Source organism: Mchenga conophoros, linkage group LG8 (genome assembly GCF_057382185.1).
Source record: "Mchenga conophoros isolate Kocher_MC1m ecotype Shallow Benthic linkage group LG8, M_conophoros_male_GT1.1, whole genome shotgun sequence".
Taxonomy (NCBI): Eukaryota; Metazoa; Chordata; class Actinopteri; order Cichliformes; family Cichlidae; genus Mchenga; species Mchenga conophoros.
The window spans coordinates 10,335,389-10,353,782 of record NC_140533.1 but is presented as its reverse complement, the minus strand read 5'-3'; the positions used below and the strand labels follow the sequence as shown (position 1 = coordinate 10,353,782).

General features: G+C 40.3%; 1 protein-coding gene across 4 annotated transcripts in view; it reads left to right on the top strand.

The window, feature by feature from the left end:
• The first annotated feature begins 3,767 nt into the window (after window positions 1–3,767).
• The window catches only part of rhbdf1b (rhomboid 5 homolog 1b (Drosophila)), a 41,690-nt gene continuing 27,063 nt past the window's right edge, over window positions 3,768–18,394 (top strand). For 3 of the 4 annotated variants that reach the window (XM_085283952.1, XM_085283954.1, XM_085283951.1), the window contains exon 1: window positions 3,768–4,042. The gene's annotated coding sequence lies outside the window, so the exon portion shown is untranslated. The remainder of the gene's footprint in view (window positions 4,043–18,394) is intronic. The other variant, XM_085283953.1, reaches the window with a different exon arrangement.

The following is an 18,394-nucleotide window of genomic DNA, read 5'->3' as shown; positions in this document are numbered from 1 at the left end:
TTATGATGAGAGACAGTGGTCAGATGAACCTATTAAAGACTTTAGATGGCTTTGTATAGAAGAGGATGGTAAGAAGATCCAGGAGACCAAGACACTGACCCTGAAGGGGAGTCTGTTTTAGGGCGAATAAATCACTACTGCAGTACCTGTGCTGGAAGAGATCTCTGACCAAGAAGATAAAATTACTTTACTATATATATATATGACATGTTTGTTCCAGCATATATGTAGGACCCTTGGATAGATTTATCCTTGACATACAGAGAAATATGGATGTTTAAAACGCCAATATCTAAGATAAATAAAGAAAATGCCATTTAATGCATCAGCAATAGTAATAAAATTCATGCAGACATTATTTCATTTATGAAATGTGATAAACTTATAATTTTATTTCGTTTTTTTGCATTTGGTTAGTCTGTATTGATTCCCTCTTTTTAATTTGACCTGTTTTTTCATGCTTTGATTTGTTTTTTATTTTTTATGCATATGTTTTTGTAATATTTAACCTTGAAGTTACCCAAATTATTGTATTTTATTTTTGCATTTAATTGTGTTGTTGTTGTCGGTTTCAAGTCTTTGCATATATGTTGACTGAATCATTGAGCCAAAATATATGCAAAATAGATTTAAGGTATTTTCACTTCTTTACCTGGTGGCAAACAAAAAAGCCAAAGCCATTATCTTCATCTCTCCAAAACCTTGTTGAACTAATGCAATAACATATCGGTTATGTATTTCTGATCGTGACAATTCTGCTCTTCAGTCATTACATTAGGTTTCACTAGCTTAACAGTACACAAATATTCCTGGGGTCTAGCGGGATCTTAAATATAGATTTCATGCATGTTTAGTGCTTCTGGAACATAATAAACTTTATTTCTTCACTTAGACCCTAATAATGAGGGATATGTCCAGTTGTTAAATATGCTTTCTTAGTTAACAATGTTTTGTCTCTTTTAACACTTCTAAATCCTACAATATGAGTACAATTTGCTCTTGGAATGATTTGAATTACTGGGACACTGGCGGCATTTGTAATTGTGAGCATTTTTCTTATTTTTCTACAGCTACTCTTAGTACCATTGATGTTAAGTTAGACTCTTTTTCTCTAATTGATCTTTCTGAGTTAACTTCAATAATTACTTCCTCCAAGCCATCAACGTGTCTTTTAGACCCCATTCCTACAAAACTGCTCAAAGAAGTCCTGCCATTAATTAATTCTTCGATCTTAAATATGATCAACCTATCTCTAATGATCGGCTATGTACCACAGGCCTTCAAGCTAGCTGTAGTTAAACCTTTACTCAAAAAGCCATCTCTAGACCCAGCAGTCTTAGCTAATTATAGGCCAATCTCCAACCTTCCTTTCATATCAAAAATCCTTGAAAGAGTAGTTGTCAAACAGCTAACTGATCATCTGCAGAGGAATGGTTTATTTGAAGAGTTTCAGTCAGGTTTCAGAGCTCATCACAGCACAGAAACAGCTTTAGTGAAGGTTACAAATGATCTTCTTATGGGCTCTGACAGTGGATTCATTCGATACTGTCGACCATAATATCCTATTAGAGCGATTAGAACATGCTGTAGGTATTACAGGTACTGCACTGCAGTGGTTTGTATCATATCTATCTAATAGACTCCAGTTTGTGCATGTAAATGGAGAGTCCTCTTCACACACTGAGGTTAATTATGGAGTTCCACAGGGTTCAGTGCTAGGACCAATTCTGTTTACATTATACATGCTTCCCTTAGGCAGCATCATTAGAAGACATAGCATACATTTTCACTGCTATGCAGATGACACCCAGCTCTATCTGTCCATGAAGCCAGATAACACACACCAATTAGTTAAACTGCAGGAATGTCTTAAAGACATAAAGACCTGGATGGCCGCTAACTTTCTGCTTCTTAATTCAGATAAAACTGAGGTTATTGTACTCGGCCCTGAAACGCTTAGAAATATGGTATCTAACCAGATTCTTACTCTGGATGGCATTACCTTGGCCTCCAGTAACACTGTGAGGAACCTTGGAGTCATTTTTGACCAGGACATGTCCTTCAATGCACATATTAAGCAAATATGTAAGACTGCGTTCTTCCATTTGCGCAACATCTCTAAAATTAGAAATATCCTGTCTCAGAGTGACGCTGAAAAACTAGTTCATGCATTTATTACTTCCAGGCTGGACTACTGTAATTCATTATTATCAGGATGTCCAAAAAACTCGCTGAAAAGCCTTCAGCTAATCCAAAATGCTGCAGCAAGAGTCCTGACAGGGACTAGAAAGAGAGAGCATATTTCTCCTGTTTTGGCTTCCCTTCATTGGCTTCCTGTTAAATCCAGAATTGAATTCAAAACCCTGCTCCTCACATACAAGGTCTTAAATAATCAGGCCCCATCTTATCTTAATGACCTTGTAGTACCATATCACCCTATTAGAGCACTTCGCTCTCGCTCTGCAGGCCTACTTGTTGTTCCTAGAGTATTTAAAAGTAGAATGGGAGGCAGAGCCTTCAGTTTTCAGGCCCCTCTTCTGTGGAACCAGCTTCCAGTTTGGATTCGGGAGACAGACACTATCTCTACTTTTAAGATTAGGCTTAAAACTTTCCTTTTTGCTAAAGCATATAGTTAGGGCTGGACCAGGTGACCCTGAATCCTCCCTTAGTTATGCTGCAATAGACATAGGCTGCAGGGGATTCCCATGATGCATTGAGTTTTTCCTTTCCAGTCACCTTTCTCACTCACTATGTATTAACAGACCTCTCTGCATTGAATCATATCTGTTATTAACCTCTGTCTCTCTTCCACAGCATGTCTTTTTTCTTATCTTCCTTCTCTCACCCCAACCGGTCGCAGCAGATGGCCGCCCCTCCCTGAGCCTGGTTCTGCCGGAGGTTTCTTCCTGTTAAAAGGGAGTTTTTCCTTCCCACTGTTGCCAAAGTGCTTGCTCATAGGGGGTCATATGATTGTTGGGTTTTTCTCTGTATCTATGAAGCGCCTTGAGGCGACTTATGTTGTGATTTGGCGCTATATAAATAAAATTGAATTGAATTGAATTATTATTCCTTGTAATGCTTTAAGGGCATTTCCTGATCATACACATACTTTTACTGCTGTGACATTTTTATAGGCTTTAAGAAATTGTAGGAGTTTTATATATCCTTCTCAATTAGTGTTCAAGGTGCTTTATAAAGGAATGTTGAGGAAAGTACTTTTTCATACATCACTTTGCTTCCAGATCCAAATTAGCAGAAATTTGGATTTCTGCTATATCGACCTTGCTCATGCTGTAACTGATGGAATGAGGGGTAGGACAGTGGCATGTTGGTTAGCACTGCTACCCTACAGCAAGAAGGTCCTGGGGTCAAATCCATTATCCTGCCTTTCTGTGTGGAGTTTGGCTCTTCTCTCCTGTGTCTGCATGGGTTCTCCGGCTTCCTCCTACAGTCCAAAAACATGCAGTTAGTGGGGTTAGGTTAACTGGTGATTCTAAACTGCCCATAAGTGTAAATAGTTATCTGTCTCCATGTGTTAGCCTGGTAACCTGTCCCAGAACCCTGCCTCTTGCCCTATGGCAACTAGGTTAAAATACTGCATATGACTAAAAAAACAACTATGTAGATTACTCTTAGCCCGTTTTATCGCCTAGCCTGTAGTTGCTCGTTATCGCCGATAGACGGCGCCCTCCAGTCGCCCTTAGGTCGGTCTGTCGGTCGGCGTCCATCCAGCGGTGGCGGCAGCAGCGGCAAAGTAGGCGGACCGGGTGAGAGACTACACATGAGCAGCTCAGTGGCTGACGGAGAATCCGGTGTACGCGCTATAGTACGGAGGCTTCAGCTGGCAGCTGTTTCACATTTTTATGGCACGTGAACACGGTACCGCCCTCACTAACATCTGGAGCTCGCGCTTAACAGGGAGACCACTCTTCCTTTTGGCCGCGTGATGAGGCAGGTAGAACTTATGTAGGGCAGTGAGCGTTTCACTGGCGGGGACCCCTCTGTGCTGTACTCGGCAGAAGGAACCGGCCTCATCTTGAAGGTAGGTGGGAATAACGTCGCCTGTCATAGCGGACATCGTCGCTGCTCAATGAATACACACCGTGTAGTATTTATAAGGCGGGAGCTGAGCTGTCAGCATCTCACTCGTGGTGCAGGTACGCTGTGTTTTAACTGCTTTGCAGCACACGGGCTCTCTGGGTGGGGTCTCCCGAGGCTCACACCAAACACCCATTGGTGGCACTGTGCGTTCATGCTTGTTGTGTGTGTGTGTGTACTAAGGGAGTTTAAGCCTTGTGAATTAAAACGCCACGCTGTTGTGTAGCAAATGTGTGTGACACATACCTTGGTCTGTCAAATGGGTGGAAGTCCAAGACATAAGGACCATTAGCGGGTCTAATGAGGTATGAAAGAGAGGAAGGGAAAGTCAGAATAAGGCAGACCTTGTTACCCACTGGCAAAATATCTCTGTATGTTGTCTACTCTTAAATGATATAGTAAGTCAAGGCAGGGTTGGATGATTCACACACACAAACAGACACACACGCTAGGGCACTTGCAGGTTTTTAAGAGTGATGAATTGATTTCAGAGTGCTGCAGGCTCGTCTGTTGCTGAGATGAAGGGGACTGCTAGAGTTGCTGGCTGCGCAGGAATCCCACAGAGACAATTAAACCACTGACCCGTGTCATCAAGGATTTGTTTTGCCTTCCTGTTCGGAAACGTGGTAGGGAGCTGAATTTTTGGGCCAGATGGCAGGAGCATACACTTGCACACACACTTGTAAAGCGCGCGCGCGCACACACACACACACACACACACACACACACACACACACACACACACACACACACACACATCACCTGGCGCAGCTGTAAAAAACTCCCTACTGAGGGACACAGCAGTTTTGGTCAGGGTTAAAACCTGCGATCTCAGTGATGACTTAATGGAGTGTGGCAAAAACAAATTCATTGCTCAGCTGTCACAAACACATGTTTCGTTAAGATTCTGTTCTTTCAGCTGTAACTGTGTTGTGTTGTATGTTAGTAGTACCTGATGTTACTAATAAGACAGGATGCAGGATGCTCTTTATTTTGGAGGGAAATGGATCTGGCAGTGAATTTGGACATACAATGAAGTATTTTATGAAAAATGTCTAGATTTATACCACTTCTAAACAAGTAAACCTGCTGTTTTCTATGATTTTCTGAACTGTTGATACAAGGCAGGCTGGATCGATGCTGCTGTGTTGTTTACACCAAACTCTGACACTACCATCCAAGTGCTGCAGCAGAAATCGTGACTTATCAGACCAACCAACGTTTTTTCAGGCATAACTTGTCCAATTATTGTGAATCTTATCCTCAGTTTTCCATTCTTAGCTGACAGGAGTGACATCTGGTGTGGTCTTCCGCTGCTGTAGCCCATCTACTTTAAGGTTCAGCATTTTGCGTGTTCAGAGATGCTCTTCTGCATGCCTCAGGTTAAAAGAGTGGTTATCTGACTTCCTGCTGTCTTCCTGTGAGCTCTGACCTCTGACATCAACAAGGCTGCTCACTGGATATTTTCACTTTTTCAGGCCATCATTGGTTCGATGGTTGTGCAGGAAAACCCCCGAAAGATCAGCAGTTTCTGAAATACTCAGACCGTCTGGCACTAAAGCCAACTAACTACCCTTCCTTCTCAATTCTTATGTTCAGTTTGAACTTCAGCTGGTCGTCTTGACCAAGTACGCCTTAATGCACTGAGATGGTGGCGTGTGATTGGCTGCTTGGATGTTTGAGTTGAACAGGCATACCAAAGAGAGTGGTTGGAGATTGTACATATCATTTGATCTTTAAAATATAATAATCAAAACAAACTAACATTTCTAAAGCGAAAAACATTCAATTTCTCACGTTAAAGGAAATATATGTGGGTGATTTTAAACTTTGCTTTAAATTGCTGTTATTACAGATCCTTTCATCACTCTACAACTCTGTTATAAATACACGTGGAAAAGCAGCTCATGGTGTCATAAATCACCTCTGCTGTGAAGTCCTGATTATGATGGTGGCCCTAAATTAGAACTGAAAGCGCCTAATATAACCTGATGACAAAAGTACGACAGCACACATGCACCCACAGCGCTAAACAGGAAGCCAACAGCATAACCTAGATGTAAAACGGTAGGCATCTGTAAAGCATGAAGACATTTCGCAGGTGTGTCTTTGTCTCTTGCCTGGGCGCACTGAGGTTGCCGCATCGAGCTTGTTTGAACAAGTTAGACATAAAAGCGACGGTGACAATAGCAGGTTTATTTCTGGGCCGCTGCTCTCACAAGTGAAATGCACCTTCATGTTTATACTGAGCCCTCTCCGCTGGGTGCACCAGGGTGGAAAACTGCGTTGGTTTTACAGGAGCCCTCAAGCATTTTCTACAACTCATTTTTCATGGCAGCTTGCCCAGGAGTGGATCATCTCTAGTGCCTACAAGCCATACTCTACATTTTTCATGTGATTTATGCAACTACTTGTTATCGGGCAACTAGTTCATTCATGTAGGATATGTCGGTAAATAGGTTTGCGCAAATTTGAATGGGAGGTGTCGTGGTTCCTTTGGTCGTCCGTTTTTTAAAAGGCATTTTTTCTAAAGGCGTGTTTTTACAAAAGGAGGTCAAATTGATCAAATAACTGCAAAAGAAGCAACATTCTCCCCAGCCTTAGTGGCAATTTCAGTTTAGAAGTATTTAAACAATGGTATACTGATGCTAAACTAACTCAGTGAAAGTGTAATCTTTGATGACTCCTAAACATCTCAAGAAACCCTCCAACTAAATGGTTGTGTTGGCGATTTGTGCCTGTCATTTCAGCTGGCTGCTGCAGGCATCCCTGGCCAGTCTGCAGTCTAAGTGGCAGACACACACAAACTCTTGACTTCTGATCAACAGTGGAGTTCTGGCTGATGGGGACCCACACCCAGTTTCACACCTTGGCTCAGGCGATTAGAGGATCATCAGGGGGTCCTTTTGTCCCTCTGTGGGGGGTCACTCCCACTAGGTTTATATCTGGGACTCTCCACCATTTGACCTTAGAACTGAAGAAGCTTCTCGGATGAGAGGTGAAACGTCTTCAAGCAACTTAAAGAAGTCCAGACGCTTTTCTTTGCAAGCTCCTTTGACAGTGGAGTTCAAGCTTTGTCTTGGCTGCTTTTATGTTTTGCTTTCACTTGTGGTTTGGTTAGGGTTTGGCACAAAACCTATTTGGTTATAGTTCAGGAAAACCCCCAGTTTGGGTTAACTACATGCAGTTTTTTCCACACAACATAAAAAAGAAAAAGCTGAGAAAAAGCAAAATATCAACAAAAATTGAATCAATACGTTTTTGAGTTTTGGCAGCTTGAATTTTCTTGTTCATCTACTTAAAATATTCCCGTGAGGTTAATCCATTCTTGTTTTTCCAGACTTATGATTGGCAGTGGGAGTGCACTAGGCTTTGACCTTTGGGTTTGTGTTTGCTCCTAGTTGCTGACAATATATGATGCAGTATTGTCACAATGCCTCACTCACGATACAATATTATTGAGATTTTTAACATTTTGCAATATGCTGAGTTTTGGAATATCTGTTCCAGCTAGTGATTCATCCATTTTCTTCTACTCTCCAATTCAGAGTATCGTAGGGCTGGAGCCTATCCCAGCTGTCTGTTTTATCCAATGAGATAAAGTTATGTCACATCTGTTATTTTTTTTCTCCAAAATGAGGTGATTAAGTATTCCAACACTATCACTAAAACCTGACGTAAATGTTGCCACATGCTGGAGTCAGTGTGTTATCAGATATCTGCAATTGAATAAGGTCAAGTTTGGTAGTTACATGCAGTCTGTTTCTGATAATACAGTAATTAACTGGGATAAACTGTCAAAAATCGCACATCTGTTGCTGTTTACGTAGACAGACATTCACATTTTCACACAGCAAACTTCCCGTTCTACAGGAATATAACCAGAATACAACCAGCTGGCCGGCTGTTGCAAATTTTATGTTTCTAATACTAGCTTTTTAACATTAAATTTTATTGTTAAGCCCATCAGTATAGTGCAATTATGTGAACAAGAAAGTTCAAGTTGTCAGAACTCTTGTCTAAATGTGTGTATATTTGTAAAATCAACAAAAACTATCACGAGTTGAGAAAACTCAAAAAGCTTTTGAATCGTACTGTCACAATATTTAGATTTTTTAAATAGTTAAGCTTTCTCAGCTTTGCACATAGAATCACAAGTGCACTCTGCAGTGCTTTTTAGATATTCTTTATCCAATCACAATTGTTGTACTAATATTGAATATTGTGTCATCCCCTGACTCTTATTTTGAAAGTTGAGTTGCTGCTAACCAGCTTCTCCGTGCCTTTTCTGTCATTTTTGACTTGGCTGCTGTTGTGGTAGTTCTTCATATTGTTCAGCTGCTTCTCCAGAAGCTCTTTTGTGTTGATGCAGTATCTTTACTCCACTGTCATGGAGATCAGCTAACAGATGGAAGGCCCTTTTAGGGAGAACCTTGAGTGTGTGCTGCTACGTCAGGCTCATGTTAGCTGCAGAGCAGAACAAGGTTTACTTTAAAAAGGTAGACTTAAAGTCTCCTCTCTCTGTGCCGGGGCAGCTGACGATCTCTGTTATTCTTGTGCACTTCCGTTTGTGTGCCTGCACGTGCACATGCAATTGCATACTGGCACTAACACTTGCCTCCATTGCCTTTCCTGCCCTTCCAGGATGCTGTTACATCTAAAAATGACAACAGCACAGCACATGATTTACATGCACGTGTACCACACAAATTACCTATGTGTTTTTCTGGAAGAGGAAAGTCTGAGGCATCAGCAGATTAGCTCAAATTCTGTAGTGAAGCCAGGTAAAAGGTGTGAATCCTCTAGCCATCTTTAACAAGTCCAACATGAGTTAACCCATACTTTTGGGTAGATAGTGTACACAGAGGAGTTGTCTGATTGTTTGGTAACTGTCTGGTGCTGGCTGCATAAAAAAGTTTGTTTTTACAGTCAGAGTGTGCAGAGGGGCAGCAGACCGCGGCTGCCTTTCATGGCTGGCAACAAATTCAGACCTTCAGCTGCAGCATGAATGATTAACAGTACGATGACATGACTTTCCTAAATGTGCACTAACAGGTAATGGTTAAATAGTTGAGTATGTGCAGCTTGTTTTACCCTGCATCCACCCCCCACCCCCCAAGAAACAAATGATCAAGATTTGAGCTGATCTGCACAGATCTGGACGGGGATTTCTCTAATCCTCTCTCTCCATTATTGTGTCTCTTCCTCTTTTTTCTTTTTTTCCTGTCACTACATGGTGCTTGCGCTTTCATTTTTTTCCCTCAGATAAGATCAGACAGGTGCTTTCAGTGCACCATGCAAGTAGTGACAGATAATAAAAAAAAAAGGTGTTCACATTCATATGTGTGTTATTTTTATTTACTGTAAGCAATAAATAGAGAGAAACCTCTGCACTCTGACATAAGTATGCATTTTTAGTTTGATTTTAATATTCTCTAAAGTTTCCTCGATCGTTCAAGTCTCGCGTAAAAATAAAAATCAGACTCCATAAATTCGATGAAGTACCGTGCAACAGATTGTTGTGGGTTCACTTATTTATACAGTGTAAGTGCGGACATGCAGGTCACGGAACAGTCATGAGTGGATCAGTGTGATAAGTGTGTGATGGGGTGATGACCGATGGGCAGATGTGCAGTCTTGCAGTTACTGTGAAACATTTGTTTCAGGATGAGTTGGGTAGGAGCTGCATGAACAGATTTCCCGAGTGTATGTTGAGTCTTTGAAGAGTAGACTTGCAGTGGGTGTGCAGTGATACTGGAGGGACAATACCTTACTTCAATATTAAAAGTGAAAGAGATGGCGCTCCAAGTATCCTGAATCAAATTTTTAGGAGAGTTCTGGAATGACAAAGGCTGCGGTTGCCTCGCCTCTGCCTCCAAAGAAGCAATAAACAGACAAACAGGGAAGGACGTGAGGCACATGTGCTTGTTAGCATAAATGCAGGTAAGTCTACTTATTGTTTTTCTTGGCTTACTAAATCTAAAATCTGAATTACCACGGCATTTGCTCAAGAGCTCTGGAATGCACCAGGGGTGTTGTTCATGTCAACACTATGGAACAAGCTTTGTTTTTTTCCCAGTAATAATCCTTTGTAATTCTACTCAAGCAGTTTTATTGGAAAAGTTAAGACTTTCTCTCCATTCATTTAGATAATAATTGCTCAGAGGTGCTACCAGAATGGTTGCCTAATGGTGAGACTTGCTTCTACATGGATTAAAATGAACAGCTAGCAGTGTACCCACTATGGAGGTCTTTCAGTTGGTACCAAAATTAAACCTGTGTTCTTTGTAATGGCCAGCTGGGAAAATATAGTATTACAATATTAATCTTACCTAGTTATCCAGAATTCTTAGGCAGTATTAGTATTCCTAGCATGTTTCAGCTGTGTATCCAGTGTATTTTACTATTTAATCCTAACTTTAAGACAAATATTTTATCTGTTTATCCATCATTGTTGGCTAATTATTGCTCCACAGCTACTGCACTCTAACTGGAGACATACTTGCTAAATGACTTGTTGCAGGTGGTAATATCATAAAGCGTAGAGGATTGCTGGAACATCAAATCACTCCGGCCTCTTTGTGACTTTGGCGAGAATACTTTCACTCAGCATGAAAAGAAAATCAGTGAGAAAAGATCATCTTTATCTCGAAATTTAAAAAATAAAAGTCCGGATGAATAGAAAGCTGCCTGTCAAAAAAGAATTTTAATCTGGCCATTATGTGGCCTCCAAACACTTCTTCAGTGTCTGTTTGATGACAATGCTTTCCCCCGGCCAGACTGCTTTATGAAAATCCTGAATAACTCCTCTGTGTTTCTTTGAAACCACAATTATGACCACCATTTTTCCTTCATATTCTTTTCAGAGCCAATTCTCTATCCCCCTCGGTATCTTACTCTAATGTGGCATCTGTGGGCAATTACCATTAACTTTTCATACAAGGCCAGCCAACAGAGGAAGCTGTTGTATTGGCGCTCACAGCATGGATTTGCTGGCAACGTAGAGAGACGGCAGGAAGGAGGAATAGTAGGAGGGTTAGACGGCTGCTGAGGAGGCCTATTCATGTCTCCAGGCGAGCCCACACTTGACTAGACACTTATTGTAGTGGTGACCTTCCTGTCACCATGCAGCTAACACAAAACAGCTTCATATGAGGCGCATGTGCTGTTTGTCCCCTTCCCTGCGAGTCAACCCTTCCCTTGGTCTCGTTTTTAGTCGTTATTAATATTTCTTTTCCTAGTTATTACATTCTCTCAATGCCCCAGTGTTTGGCTGGTTTAAAGCCCCTTTTAACAGTTATTGTATTATATTATTATTTAATTAATTAGTAACTTATTTATCGCAAGTGTGACAGTATTAGCCAGTTAAGGTCACTGACTTACAGTATATGAGTGTTCTTCTAAAGTCCTTTTGGCTTGAGTTCAAGGGTTCATTTGTTTTAGACAGATTTTGCTGTTCGATTAGTCTGCACCTGTGCAAGGCTCAGACTGGCCATCAACACCACATTTAAAGAAACATTTAAATTGTTATCTTGATGTGAGTGTTTGCAATCAATGGTGGTAAAAATTTATTGTGGAAATTCGTTTTTTCTTCCCTGAGCAGTCATTTTTTAATGCTTTGTTTAGTTTGTTACATGAAAATAGTGATTAGTTACTAATTACTAATTACTTCTCCAAGAAAAAAATCTTGTTACTTCACTGGTTAGCGGCAGGTTACTTAGTTACTTTTTAAAAACTTAAAACACAACCTGAATAAAGCACCAAACCTTTCAGCCCAATTCTATTTTTTCTGCATAATCCATCATGTAAAATTGAATGAAATGAAAAAAAAATCTCTTTTTAAAACTTGTTTTATTTGTTTTAATCTTTTAACTTCATGCACATTGCATCAAGCAAAGATTATATTATATGCGACTGGCTTGACCTGGAAGAAATTTGTTTAACATTTAAACCTATTGTCTACATATTCCAGCATATGAAATAAAATGTTTTGTGTCTTTCAAATAGATGAAAGTAAAACACAGCAAAAAACAAATAAAATCAAAGATTCAGCAGCACTAAGTCCTGTTGCCCTTAAGTCTATTTTCAGCTGTTGAGCTGGAGTGGAGCCAGTGGAGGTTTGCCCGGTGCCGGGGGTTTCTCTATGAATCTCACATTCCCGTGGCAGCGTGCTAGGTGCTTGCTCAGATTTGAAGTTAAATTTTTCACTTTAGGAAGAAGTTTTCCTCCCACGCAGATTGTACAGCAGATGCTAATGTTTTTATCACTTTTTAACCAATCAAACTCAAAGTAATGTCAGTACCTCCAAGCTTTAAACGCTGCACGGTCGTACTCTCTCCCGCACTCCATATTATCTATTGTTGATCACACGCCACAGACGTCGCATGTGTCATGAGACACTCTCACAAAATCACAGTTTAGTAAAGCAGTAACGCAGTGTGCTTACGGGAAAGTAACAGTAATCTAATTACTTTTTTTGCAATAGTAATCCCTTACTTTACTCATTACTTGAAAAAGTAAACGGATTACAGTAACGCGTTACTTGTAATGCGTTACTTCCCATCTCTGGTTATGTATAACTCTTATCTTTGCCTTTGACATTAAATGAGGGTTAAATCTTGTGTTTTCTGGCTATTTCAGCTAGAACGCAGTGCTCTAACCCAGGTTAACCATCAGACTCAGAGTTATTTGGCGTAAGTCAGTCTTTGGTTTTACATGAATTCCCCTTGCCCGCCCCAGAAGAGGGCATGGTGATTGGTCGGCTAGTCCTGTTTTTAGCTGAAAGGGAAGTCCTAAAAGCGCCCAGAATCAACCTTATAAAGTGCTCCTTTTATTTATTATTGAGGATCTAATGATCACTGATTCTAAGATGCCATGAAACATAAAACCCATCGTCAGTCTCAGTCTGCTCTCCCGGGGCTGTTACTGTGTAGTCTCTTTCACTCTGTTTTGGCTTCTGTCTCTCTTACCCTCTGTCACTGACTTTTTGTTCAGTATTTTCTTCCTTTCTTTTTGTCTCTTCTTCCCTCACGTTATTGTTCAGTCTGGTGTTGCCACCTTATAACAGACCAGGATGGTAGGCGGGGGAACCAGTCTTCCGTTCTTGCTGGCAAAACTCTGCACCATCATCTCAAGTCCCATACCAGGCACAGGGGCTGTAAACTGCTGCGCTCTCTCCAGCTGCATTTTTGGCAGCGATATATGCTATGAAGCTATGAGGTGTTGGAACATTTAAAGTGATGAATGGCAATGCTGCAGGCTAATTCTTACAGAGAGGTTTTCCATCGAGTCTTTTGTGTTGAATTATCTGCAGTTGCCAATAATTACCTACTGTTTAAACTAATAATGATACCATCAATTAATCCGAAAAGATTATACGTAAAACTATAAAAGATGGATTCAGTGCTTTGAGCGAAATGAAGAGAAGTGCTTTTAGCCTTTAAGCTTGCAATGTTTTTGATAGCCACCAGGGGGACGATAGCTGTGGTTACAAGTCTGTGGAAAGTTTACAGGACAAGTGGGCCTCGGACTTGAGACTGACGAGTCAAATGCCGACTGATGTGTTGTCTGACAGTGTGATCCATATCCGCTTGTCACATCCAGTTTCAGTACACAAAGATGGCGATTGCCACACGAATGCTTCATTTGCTTAATGTGTAAATAACGTCCTAATAGTGCAGTGTAATTCAAAGCTTGATCGTATCTGCATTGCTCAGGAAATTCAGTTACAGGCTTCTCAATGCTCTGACAAGATGAACATGTGAAGGATTTCATGCACCGAAACGAAACTCTGTAACTAAAAGGCAGAAACAGGTAAACGGATGCAGACGTTTGACATAGCAGACAGACAGACGTGTACATGGATGCATACACATACACAACAAACAGCTTGTTTATGTTGTTTGGACATGCAGATGACTGTTTTCGTTTCAGAGGGATATTTTGTGTGTTCTGTGTCCATCTCCTCTCCACACAGTATCACACTGTTTGTTCTCTGCTTTGCACTGGATTTCCTTTGGGTTTTTTATGCTCTTTGACTTGGTGCAGCATGTCTTTTTTTTTCTTTCTTACCCATCTTTCATCTTCTCCCAACATGACATAAAAACCATTTTCTCTCCATCTGTTTTTCTGTTTTTCCTCTCCTCTCTGCCTTGATGCATTCCAGGTCATCTCAAGTCAAGAGGCAGCGTGAGGTCGCGTCCCATTATCACGTTATAACGTCCTTGGAGAACTTTTCCCAGCCTTAATGAATGCATCCTTGCAACTTTTGCCACTTTTTTTTACTGGCATCACTGTCACAGTTTGATGTGTTATGAACTGTTTGCTTCCCAGCAATGGTTACCTTGAGGTTCGACGCGATCGCTAGCTCTGCACAGATAAAAAGGCTTGTCTTCCTATGCAGACTGCTTCATCAGAATTGTGTGGGTGTGAATTAAAGTGCAGCGGGTCGGATTTTGAATGCACGCACGTCTGCGTGCCTTTCCTGCTTGTCAGTCTGAAACTGCTTCCCCACGGGCCACGTGTCAATCTACAGTGTGGAAACACTTGATGCCGTTAGTCTGTGCCAATCCTTTAATCTCTTAATGACATTCATAGGAGACATTTTTTTTCCTTTGTGAAACACATCTGAGACTTTTGGATTATGCAAAACTAAGAGTGCAGGAAGTGTAGGTGTCGATTTTTTACTTCCCGCTTCTGCCCCAATTAAATCCATCCTGCTTCGATAGCTCACTAGTTGAGAGACATGATTGTACTAAGAGGCAGATTTGACCTCTGACCTGCTCTCATTGTTTGGGCTTCTGTTTATCTTTGTATAGCTAAGCAGCTTTTTTATGCCGTTGCCCTCTGCATTAAGGCAAAAGGACATTCTAGCATTCAAGCATATTTGTAAGCAGATAAACTTTGCATTTAGATTTTAGAGTGTATAAATTATTAGAAAGTAATGATAAAATCTGGTTCTTGGAGTAAAAGGGAACATTTCTCTGCTTGCCTACAGGAGACTCATGGGTTACTCTCCATATATGTAAGTTTTTTTCCTTACAGCATAAAAGGCTTTTGTTGCAAACTGGTGGTCTGTAAATAAAACTGAATAAAAAGTGTCTTTTTTTTTTTTAGCCTTTACTGGGTGATAGTACCTCTAACCCATTGTTAAGGGAGAGCAATAAAGCTTTACTAGAGATAATAAAACTTGCCCCTATTACATTTATTAATATGTGTCAAACCACAATATCAAATTGAATTTTTTAAAGATTTCGCATCTCTTGTAGTCAATATTATTCCCTGTCAGCTTTTCAGTTTCACAAGAATAAAAATCTGCTTTTTAGTAACACATTCCTTGGAAAAGTTGATCATCGTATATCTAGTCTGATGTTGATCGGTCACGGTTCTCACACTTATCATACTGCAGCTGACAAATTAGAGTAGAAGTAGGCTGCAAGGTACTTTCCAGGAATGTGAGGCATTTCCTAGCCTACAGTGTAGCTGTGAAAGGCAGACAGGATGAACACGGCACATTTCTGTTTATTTTAATTCTGCTTCTGATTGTACCAGTGTCCTCAAGGCAAAGTTTCAAAAGTTTATAAAATCAATTGACATTTTATTCTTTTTTGTGACATTTGAAACATCAAACTGCTGTAAACAAGCGATTCTGTCAATAAGAAGCCTTGCAGCTTCATTTAATAATTCAAAATTGTTTTACAAAGTGTGCAACCAGATCACGTTTGACTAAAGCAGTTTTATGGCACAGAGGGAGGTTGCTTATAGAGGAAGGTGAGGGCTGTGGTTTTCTTCTAAAATTATAGAATTTTATAATTGATAAATAGCTGAATTCATCTGATCGTGAGTCCAGATAATTCAGTTCAGTGCAGCTGAATACTCTGAACACTGATGTCTCTGAGGAGCTGCTTTACAGTCTTGTTCTGTTTTACAATGTTTTTATTTTGTCAAATTTGAGTCTCATTTATTTGGGTTGAGCCTAATTATAACTAACCTGGGCAAAATCATTTTGTCATCCAGCGCATTTAATAAGCAGGCTGCAGAAAGAAAAAGCAAAAATAGTATCAACGAGAGGAGGTGGCTGCTTGGATTATGGCACAAAGACTGATGGTAATATAAACTGTTATGTTCATATTATTCGTTTATTTGTTCTTTTTCAAACATATTGCATGTTTTGGATATGCAGCTGAGAACACGATTTAGCAATGAGTCCAACTTAGACTTCTGTGGTGAATAATCTTTTCTGGCCAGCGTTCGGCCTCAGAGTGGCTGCCAAAATGTTAAATAAGGCTGCGTCTTATAACCAGGAGTTGGGGTATAGACACAAAAGTTAAAGTCTCCTCTTAATAATGTCTAAAGATCTAAATTACTTTTATACATGTTATTGTAAATCTTTTATTCAGCACAGTACTTTTATGTTTTTACAGTAAGAAACCCTCTAAAAGAAGCATTTAATGCTGCCAAATTTAGAAAGTCAGGAAGTCCAAAAGTCAACATACAATTTTAATTAATGTTTTTGGCAAGGAAAGACGTGACTGCTCTTCTCTTTTATTTGTCATTCATCATTTCTTGTTTTTACTTACTGACATGACCGAAATTCTGTTTCTGTAGCGGCAGATGTTTAATCATTTATTAGTGTTTGTTTAGAGGTAGTAGCAGATTAGAGAAACACACGCATGCACTCATCATCCAAACTCTGCAAACAGAAAGGAAATGACCTACTGTGTTATGACTAACATCTGGCACAGATGAGAGCCCAGAGCAAATGTAGTCCCTTTGTAGGGGGTTGGGATTGAGGGTAGGATGATAGAAGCACGCAAGATAATTCAATGCAATTCAATTTTCATGCATTGTTACATAACCATAACAAATAATTAAAAGAACTGAGATGCACAGTTGTGGGAAGTCTCTGGGAGAAGGGTTTTTGTGTGCAAAAGGATCTGTAGGAACAGATGAATGCAATGAAATGGCAGTAAATCAGAAAAGCGGTGCCCTGCGAAGAAAAACTACTTTAACACTGAAGTTGAAATGGGCCCAGTGGTGCTGTTTGGCAGGTTGTAGTGCCTATTAGAACAGAGCAGTGCCAATGTAATAAAGTTCAAACCCTCCTGGGCTGTCTGAGTTTTAATCTTATGCTGAGTCCAAGCCAGTCAACTTGGAACTGCACTGATAATTGTCAGTTTTATAACACATTCTTGCTGGAGAGCAAAGGAAACACCAGGGCTCTTTACTAAATATACCATATATCCTTCAAATGAAAATAAACATATGACCTGAAATTTAACAGTTGTCTGGCATTATTATTAGAAAGAACTGCACAAATAAAATCCAAGTAACAACTTCACTAACACTCAGTGGATACAGTAGTAGGTACAGCTTGCTTTTGCCCTCAGATCTGCCTTAATCCTTCGTGGCATCCATCAGTGATTTTGGTCCATATTGACATGATAACATCACACGGTTGCTGCAGATTTGCTGGCTGCACACTCAGGTTATGAATCTCCCATTACACCACATACCAGAAGTGCTCTGTTGGATTTAGAGCTGGTGACTGTGGAGGCTGTTTAGGTACGGTGAACTCATCGTTATGTTCAAGAAACCAGTTTGAGTTGATTTGAGGAATGTGACATACTATGTGATCTTGATGGATACCATGTGGTCATAAAGGGATGAGCATGGTCAGCAACAATACTCTGGTAGGCTGTGATGTTTAAATGGTGCTCAGTTGGTACTAAGGGGCCCAGCATTTGCCAAAAACATATCTCTTACACCATTACATCACCACCCTGAAGCAAGCTAGAAGGCAGGATGGATCCATGTCCTCATGTTGTTCACGCCAAATCCTTGACCCACCATCAGAATATTGCAGCAGGAATCAAGACACATCAAACCAGGCAATGCTTTTACAATCTTGTCCAACTGGTAGCAGTTGGTGAGCTGGTACAAACTGTAGCCTCAGTTTCCTGTTCTTAGCTGACAGGTACGCAGTGTGGTCTTCTGCTGCTGTAGCCCATTTGCTTCAAGTTCAGTATACTGTGCATTCAAAGATGCTCTTCTGCACATCTTGGTTTGTAACGAACTGTTATTTGAGTTGCTATTGCTTTGCTATCAAAGGCAACAGTAATGCAAAAGATTAGTCTGGGCAATCTGTCAAAAGTCAGTATATTAAGGTTGCAATGAAACTGGCTTCAGCCAGCTGAAAAACTTTTATTGGTTTTCCACAATTCAAAATATGTAAAAATAAAATTATGCTGGTATTAAGGCATGGCCACACCATGCAAGTGTATTTAAATCAAGTGGA